This window comes from Palaemon carinicauda, chromosome 12, assembly GCF_036898095.1.
Source record: "Palaemon carinicauda isolate YSFRI2023 chromosome 12, ASM3689809v2, whole genome shotgun sequence".
Classification (NCBI taxonomy): Eukaryota; Metazoa; Arthropoda; class Malacostraca; order Decapoda; family Palaemonidae; genus Palaemon; species Palaemon carinicauda.
The window spans coordinates 100,951,894-100,961,893 of NC_090736.1; positions in this window are offsets into that span (position 1 = coordinate 100,951,894).

The window sequence follows — 10,000 nt, forward strand, 5'->3', positions numbered from 1 at the left end:
TACAGTCACAACCCCTTCCCTTAACATCTCAATCTTCATACCATCCATACCTGGTGCCTTTCCTACTCTACTCTTGTTTCACCTAGTGCTCTCTTCACTTCCTCTCTTGTAATCTCTTGCATTCTCCTCTACCATCACTGGTACCTCACCACCTGCCACAGCAATTATATCTGCCTCCCTATTATCCTCAAAATTCATTAAACTTTCAAAATACTCCGCCTACCTTTTCTGTGCCTCCTCTCCTTTCAGCAACTTTCCAATTCCGTTTTTTAATATCTCTTCAAGTCTCAAATAACCCTTTCTTACTCTTTTCACTTCTTTCCAAAACTTCTTATTCTCTTCATATGAATGACCCAGTCCCTGACCCCACCTCCACTCAGCTGCTCTCATTGCCTCAGCTACCATACGTTTTACTTCCACATTCTTCTCTTTCTTATCTTTTATACATCACTGCACTAATACTCTGCAACCCTTCTTCAAATACCTTCTTTTTCTCTTCCACTTTCGTCTTCACTCCTTCATTTCACCATTCACTAATCATCCTGATGCTGACTCCAATAACACTTTTGCCACACACATGACTTGCAATCCCAAAAAAACTTTCATTTTAGTAACTTCCACTCCTCTAAAGTACCAGTTTCTCTCACTTTCACTCTGTCATATGTCTCTTCCATCCTTTCTTGATGTTAAATTTTTACTTCGGTTTTTATTTACTCTTCTACCTTCGCTACCTCCCTTATACATCCTCCACTCTATTCCCCCACTCTTTTGCCAAACTAATTTCCCTTCAATGAAAAAATTATCAGATATATCGTTAGCCATACCCCTATAAACGCACATCTTTCAATTTTTCAAACATCCTTTTAGTAATCAAAGCATAATACAATAATTCCCTTTCTACCCCTCTTCCACTTATCACTCTCACCCATGTATACTTGTTATTATTTTTCTTTTTGAAATACTGCAACTTATTACCAGCTCTTGCTCGACATACATATCTTCCAGTCTCTCATCACTGTCATTTTTACCAAGTTCACCATACTTCTCAATGACACCTATCTATCCAGCACCCACTCTAGCATTCATGTCACCCATCACAACTTCTACCCAGGTCTTCTACACACCTAGTCAATTCTTTCCAGAATTTATTCTGTTCTTCACTTTTCTAGCAAACTGGCCCATATGCACGAGCTAAAGCCTAACTCTCCCTACCCAACCTAACCCTTACCCACATTAACCATCCTAGATGATACCTCCTTCCATTACACTACGTTTCTTGTCGTCCATTCACTCAGCAATAAAGCTCCACCCTCTCTTGCTCTTCCCCTTTCAATCCCAAACACTCCACCAGTCACTTCACCAAACAGCACTTCACCCTTCCCTTTTATCTTTGTATCACACAAGGCCAATGTATCCATCTTCTATTCCGAAACGTACTTCCAACCTCACATCTTTTATTCTCTATCGTACTACATCCGCGCATATTCAGACACCCCAAAACTAGAGTGTAGGGAGCAGTCACTCTCCCCGCTGCTCCTTTTCTTTGATGTTCATCAGGAATTAAATTCATGTCCCTTTTAGTCACCTCTTACGACACACGGGGATGCGTTATTGCTATTCTTTTGATAATAATAATAATAATAATAATAATAATAATAATAATAATAATAATAATAGTAATAATAATATTAATAATAATAATAGTAATAATAATAATAATGATAATAATAATAATGATAATAATAATAATAATAATAATGATAATAATAACGCTGAGACTAATACGGGCTAGTACTGTTACGGGCACAGATACCTTACATGTTTAGGATCGATACTCGTTTTGGTGTTAAGGGAGATAAAGGTAGCAACATTGCAACCCAATGAGCAGAAACAAAGAAAGCCTCCTACTAAAAGGAGATTGGAAATCCAAAATATGGGGATAAGAGCTAACTTGAATAAATTTGAAGAAAGTACATAAAGTCGTTAGATATAGAAGAAACTGAATGAAAAATACAAAGAGCAGGAGAAGATATCAAACAAAGAAGGAAGGCTAAGTCACAATAGTCCAGATTTATGTAAACATGAATTAAATATATCGGCAGAAGTAACTCTTTCAAACAAACTGGACATACCTATCATCATCATCATCTCCTCCTAAGAATATTTACGCAAAGGCAATCAGTTGGATTTCGCCAGTCTTCCCTATCTTGGGCTTTTAATTCAATACTTCTCAATTTATCGTCTCCTACTTCATGCTTCATAGTCCTCAGTAATTTAGTCCTGGGACTTCCAACTATTCTTTGGGGAGTGCGAAGAGCATGCCCAAACCATCTCAATATACCGCTTATCGTGATCTCATCCACATATGGCACTCGAGTAATCTCTCCTATTGTTTCATTTCTAATCCCGTCTTCTCATTTAACTCCCTATATCTCCTGTGGGCTTTGTACCCAAATCTGTCAAAAATATTGGAGATAGTTTCATTGTCATACCTTGACTCATGTCCATATAGTAACACTGATCTCACTAAACTGATGTATAGTTTTTTTTTTTATGGTCTTTCAGACGATTTGATTTCCAAATTCTACTTAATCTGGCCATTATCTAATTTGCTTATTCCAGGCATTCACTAATAACTCTGACGATGCTGTATTGGATATCATGGTTCCTAAATATTTAAATGATTTTACAGCATTAATCTCTTCTACCTATACAGCCAACTAATGGACGAAGACAACTGTCAAGAAAACCTGGAAGTGGAAACAACAAAATACTCTGATAAGGCATATGGAATAACGAAGTATCAGATAATAAACAATTAAAAAGGCTATTGGACATAAGAAATGATGAAAATCCAAGAGTTAAGCAAAGGTTCTCTGAAATGACGCCCAAGGCTGAAAGAAATCAGCTAAAGAAAACTCCAAACTGGAATGCACCAGGCTGCAATAAAGTTCATGGTTACAGGCTCAAATAGTTCAAAACCTTGCAAAAAGAAATAGCAAAATAACTCTGATATTGTATCTAACACCAAAAAGCAACTTAATGGATGACCACATGAAGGACTTATCTAAATCTAAAAGACAAAATTATAAGGGATATAACAATGAACTATAGACCAAATTACCTGCCGGCCCCTATTGTTAAAGCTGCTAACAGGCATCATCAGTGAATGGTTGTAGATTTACCTCTAGGAAAAAAACACCATTCCCAGCTATCAAAAAGGATGCGGAATGAAATACAAAGGCACAGGATACCAACTACGAATAGACAAATAGTAATGAAGAATAGCAGGAGAAGGAATTGCCCTCTGAGAATGGCATGGGGAGACTATAAATAAGCCTTCTGCATGATAATACACTTATGGCTGATGGAATGCATAAAGATATATGTCATGGTTTTCAACACAATAAACTTCCTCAAAAATAATACAAAACTGGAAAACTATACGTACATGTTCTGGAAAATGGCTTGCAGAGCTGAACATAAATAGGAATCTTCAGATCGGACTCACTATCCGCACTGCTTTTCTTCTTCTTCTTCTTCTTCTTCTTCTTCTTCTTCTTCTTCTTCTTCTTCTTCTTCTTCTTCTTCTTCTTATTATTATTATTGTTATTATTATTATTATTCTTTGCCAAGCTACAACCCTAGTTGGAAAAGCAGGATACTATAAGCCCAGATGCCCCAAACAGGGAAAACAGCCCAGTGAGGAAAGGAAACAAAGAAAAATTAAATTTTCAGGAACAGTAACATTTAGATTGATATTTTCTATATAAACTTTAAAATCTTTAACAAAAGAAGAGGAAGAGAAATAAGATAGAATAGCGTACCTAAGTGTACCCTCAAGCAAAAGAATTCTCAACCAAAATAGTGGAAGACCATGCTCCAGAGGCTATGGCACTACCCAAGGATAGAGAACAATGTTTTGATTTTGGAGTGTCCTCCTAGAAGAGCTGCTTACCATAGCTGAAGAGCCTCTCCTACCCAAAGAGGAAATAGCTACTGAACAACTACAATGCAGTAGTTAGTTCTTTGGGTGAAGAATTGTTTGGGAATCTCAAGTGTTGTCAGGTGTATGAGGACAGAGGATAATATGTGAAGAATAGGCCAGACTATTCGATGTATGTATAGGCAAAGGGGAAATAAACCGTAACCAGAGAGAAGGATCCAATGGCGTACTGTCATGACAGTCAAAGGACCCCAAAACCCTCTAGCGGCAGTATCTCAACAGGTGGCTGGTTCCCTGGCAAATGACAAGAGTGTTGGATTAGACTAAAGTTGGGTGCCAACTAAAAGAGGGAACGCCAGAATATACCACCTGATGTTCATGCGTGACATCAAACTGTTTGGGAAAGTATGGTATCAGGAGACATGAAGTTGGAGTTTGTAATAGAAAGATGTGCTCTAGTTAGCAAATGGATAGGAAAAGTAGCAAGCTGCCTGATAGAAATGTCATCACATACATAGACAAAGCATACAATAAATATTTCTGGGTTATATAAAGATTAGCAATAAAAGGAAAAGATTAGAGGAAAATACACGCTAAGAATCAAAGCTAAAAAAAAATTAAAACTTAACTCAAGAAATATAGTGAAGGCTATAAACACTTGGTCAGTACACCAGTAATCAGTAATCAGGGACAATGCTGGAATAGTGGAGTAGGAGAAGTCAGAGCCAAGCAACATGGATAGAAAAATTGGAAATGTAATGAATATGTACCAAGCACTGCTACCAAGAGCACATATTGTCATGCGTTATTCACCACGCAGTTAAAGAGGTAAAGGATTCATCAGTATAGATGATTGTATCAAGAACAAATGTACAGTGCTGGGACAGTACCTAAAGACCAGTGAAGCTAAGTGGCTAAAGTGTGCATGGGAAGAAATCATGATAAGAAAAAGATAAAGACCCAGAAGTGTATAAGGAAAGAACAGAAAAGGAAGACTAGAAAAATAGAAAGGGATACCAATACATGGGCGATTCCTGAGACAAAGTGAAGAATTGGGCAGTAAGGAGACATGGCAGTAGCTACACAGAGGGGAACTTAAGAAGGAAACTAAATAGATGATAATGACAGCACAAGATTAGGCCTTAAACAAGATATTTCGACAAGCAATCAACGGAACTAACAACTCGTTAAAAGGAACAAAATGTATGACAAAAGAAGAAACCATCAACCATCTCACAAGTGAATGTTTAACACTTAGCCAGTATCAATAAGAGAAACGGCATGATATTGTGGGTAAAGTTCTCCGTTGGAGTTTCTGTAGAAAATGTCATATAGAATACAGCAATAAATTGTAATTTCAACCTCCAACTTTGGTAGAAAATGGTCAGGCTAAGCTACTCTGGTACTACAGAATAAGTAAATACAGGATGATAAAAGAACATCAATCGAATAGATTGATAGATAGATAAATAGATCATTCACTGACCACAGTTATAAAGTTTAACCAATTATAGATAATGTACAATAAAATGCCCACATGGTTACGCCTTTACAATTGTTCTTTATCAAACAGCTGTAGTCCACACAATAACAATATATGAAAGAACACAGGCCACACTTACGCAGACGTTCCTTGATAGGAAGGTGACCCAGTCCCCTCCTGTTCCATCTACTGGTCTCTACTATTGATCCTGGGTAAGTTAACAGGCCCAAAATTTGGAACCAGGCGCAGGCGCAAAGCAATTTTTCCCAGGTTTCATCCTATTGCTTTGTCTGTGATGTCGTTCTCGAGGTGCGCCGCATAAGACTTTGTTATGATACAACATGGGTAGGACGCACACGTCGGAGCTTCAGACACTCGCAGAGATGTAGCTCTTCATATTTTTTTTTGTGTCAATTTTGGTACCACAGTACTAAACTGTATTGAAATTAAAATTATGTATGCTTTTACATTTCGCTAAATATCTCAGAGTGATAATAATGAAAGTTGAAGAGATTTTCATTGAACATTGTTGAATAGTGTCGCAGTGATGTTGCCATCTTTAAGCTAGGCTGCCGGATGTTCAAGTATATAGGGGAAAACTAAAAAAAAAAAAAATTCCAACTTTTCAGGTTGGCAAAAAGCAGAAGAAATTCCCTTCTCAGAAAAGACTCGACGAGATTTTGGAATTTCTTAGTGATTTTAATAATATTGAGTGTGCTTATGACACTTGTTTTTATCAGAAATATGGTGACGTGCCCCAGGTGGTCACCATCGGCCAGGGAAGTATAAGCAATTTTTCCCACTCAGGACTCTCCTATTCGACCTCGTCTAGCACCTCTTCAGTAAGTGAGCCTCCATTTCACCTTTCTTCTCATTTTCAAAGCAAGAAGAGGATACAGTTCCCTATGATGAAGGTTAAGATGCTTGTACCATGCGACGATGGTAACGACAATGATGTAGATGACCCTCCCATGACCTTGTCCCCCTTCTGGAGCCTATCAGGGAAGGCCCCCATCTCCACCAGTGTGCCATCAATCAGTGCTACTAGAGTGTTTTTCGAGTTCCACCCCAGTGCCTTTTTCAAGTGCCACCCCAGTGCCTTTTTCAAATGCTACCCCACTGCCTTCAAGTGCCATGCCAGTGCCTTTAACGAGTGCCACCACAGTGCCTTCATCGAGTGCCACGCGAATGCCCATTTTCACCCCTGTCACAGATTTGGTGTTTTTCAGCATAGGACCTTGAAAATTGGCATGGATGCAGCCATGCCATTTAACCTTATCATGCAGTTCACCAAAGTTACTTATGTATAATGTAAATATTTTCTACAGATCATTTTTTATATATTTATACTTTTATGTACTTATTTTTCTAAATTCTCCAAATTAAATATTTAAAATGATTGGTTTTTAATTTACTCCTAACATAATATTGAGGAATGAATATTGTTAAATAGAGAAACTTAAGGATTTGAAATATATTTATTAATAAGGAAGTTATATGGTCTGAAAGTTGAGGTCTCATTTATGGTACCACATTGGTAATGGCGTACCCACTTTGGAACTTAACCAACCCAGGGTTAAACTGTGACCTCACACATGGAACCTCATGAATGATATTTGATTATTTCTATTGATTGAGTGTCTTGTTCTGTATATCTTGTGCGCTTGACAGGTAGAATTTATTGCTTTATAAACAAGATACGGTGATACAACTGAGGTAGTTACCATAGTGTGCACATTATTCATTAGAACAGATATGCTGAGAACTCTATTTTGAATGAACTCCATAATTTTATCCGTGTGCATCTTTTCGTTGGTAACAACTCTCATGGTAAGTGATAACGGGTCGTCATGCATACTTGATCTCTGTACACACATTCTATGAAGAAACTTTTGTTGGCTCCATTTAATATGTTTCTTTGACATAGGATATCCCTCCTCTCAGTAGCACACAAGGTTAGACATTGACGTTCTTACTCGTAACAATTGTTTCAAGGCCCAATTATATAACTTTATGAGAGCATTCACATCCACACCAACCCATGATTCATAACTGTACATAAAGAACGAGATCAAGGCTGCGTCAAACAATCTTCTTTAAACAGTAATTGGAATATCATTATTTTCATTTTCGAAAGATACATATTTTAAAACATGACACAATTTATTTTTTGGGGTACAGTTGGACAGCTAAGAACATGGAAACATCACTAGTAAAGGTGAGCTTAAATAAACGCAACTAGAACACTGCTTTAAAATTAAGCCCCTCACCCGGATCGGATTCGCGTCTCCCTCTCCACCATTAAAAAAAAAAAATTAGGTTTTACTACTGCTCATCATTATCATACCGTACCCTTGACAGTACTGACAGAAAATTTCTAGTTTCCTAATCATACTGAATCTACTTGTTGACAGAAACCCTGAATTTTCCATCATAACTAGGATGTGTAACCACTGTAGGAATCCTATCAGCTCATTAACAAACAATAAAAATAGGAGACATGAGGTTAGGAACCTTGCCTGGCACTATTGAAGCAGTCGTAACTGTAGCACCCACCACGCTTTCACTCACTCTATACATTTCTATTATTACCGCCAACATCACAATACTACAACAAAGCTTTTTTAGTACTGCAAAAAAATTGTTGTCTTGGTACTGGATCGTAAGCTTTAGAAAAATCAATAATTGTTACAAAAAGTTTGTTTCTTCCCTTTAGCAGTATTGGTAAGAAAACGTACAACAACGATATGTTCAAGACAGCCACAGCTTTTTTGTGCAACTGCCAGCTTCCTGAAAGGTGTGAATCATTTTCTAGCCTATCAAATAACACTAGAGCATATAATTTTGCTGTACAAATTATTACTCTACTTCCTCTATAATCATTTGGGTCTCGCCTGTTTCCCTTCTTAAAAATGGTAAAAATTTTTGCCCTCGTCCGTGTGCTAGGATACAAACCAGAAAAGAACATGTTGAATAATGTTGTAATTGTAAGTATCCATTGTGCTGGGAGTAGGGTTAATACAACTGGGGAGAACCTGCCTGGCGCGCATGCTTTTTCAGGTTTCATTTTCCTTCCTTGTTCATGCCCTTGTGCAGGCAAAATGGGCTTATCCAGTAAGGGGATAGTGACATATATTTTTACATCATCTACATTGTGATTGTTAGTATTGTCTTGGTTCAGAACAGACTCTAGTGACATTTACGAATATGATAATTGGGGCACAAATCGTCATCAATTCTTCCATTGTTAAAGTCACCTTTGCAGTCTATAGATCTATACATTGCTGCATCATCAGGCTCATTTATCAGTCTTCCCCACATACTAAGATTGCAACTACCTGATATTGCTTCTCTGTAGACATTATTTAAGTTGTCCTGCATGCATGAATACAGTATATCACTAATATGTTTCTTAATTGTAAACACCATCATCATCGTCATCAGGCACCCTTTGCATAATGTCTTTCACAAATCTTCTTTTTTGTTATTCTCTGAAATTTTAGACTGCCTTGATAAGCACGGCTTTTTAGCCTTGCCTTGAAGGGTTTCATGATATCCCAGTGTCACAGCCCTCGTCATGAGACTCTTCAAATCTACATCTGTACAAGTTACTGTTACTGTAAAAGGGCATGATCCAAAGGGAGATCACCTTGCTTTAACACGGTAAAACAATTTAAATAGTCAATCAGAGATAGAGACGCTACACATATGTCTGACGCCAATATCTAAATGTTACGTTTTTTGAATGTTTTGTCACCAGGAAAAAGCCACTCAACACACATGAGAATAGTAATGACAAGTAGTTTTTTTATCGATGCATAAGTAGGCTACATCTCAGCGTTATTATTAGCCGTGTTTACATCATCAGGAATCACGGGTATGACATGTTATTAACATTAGGTATATCTGATACTGACAATGATTGCCTGACACTTTTTCCAAATTGCCCGTTCATATCACCAACTATGAAATGTCTTTTATGCATGTACTTAGAATTTACTTTAACTTGAATAGAGCAAAACAAGCCATGGGAGTAATACGGAGAGTCAAAAGGAGGAATGTAACAAAAACCGTACAGTATACCCTCAACATTGTGAAATTACATCCACAAACCTGATCTCCCGTGCTTGTATCAACATCAAATACTGAAATAGATAACCAGTTCATTTTACATTTAACTGTTCCGCCTCGCTCTGCAGAGCCAACTACTTTACTCGTATACATCACATAACCTGGGAAAGACACTTGCATAGCAGTTTTAACTTCATTAATACAATTTATGTCTTAATCATGTAACATCTGTTATACATCTGCCTTTTCTAACTTTGTGCGTACTCCACCTATGTTCCATGACATTGTCCCTATCTTTCTTGTATGCTGTGGTGATGTTAAAAAAATTGGGGATTTCAGCTATCAATCACATCTATATCCCTATACAGCTTATGTTTCCTCATATCCAGACACCCAATACATCCTGCATTCTCTGGTCGTGCCTTCTCTGTCATCTCTGCTTCCCGTGATATTTGTTACTCCCTCCTCACACTAGTTTGGACATAACGTGAACAGGATAG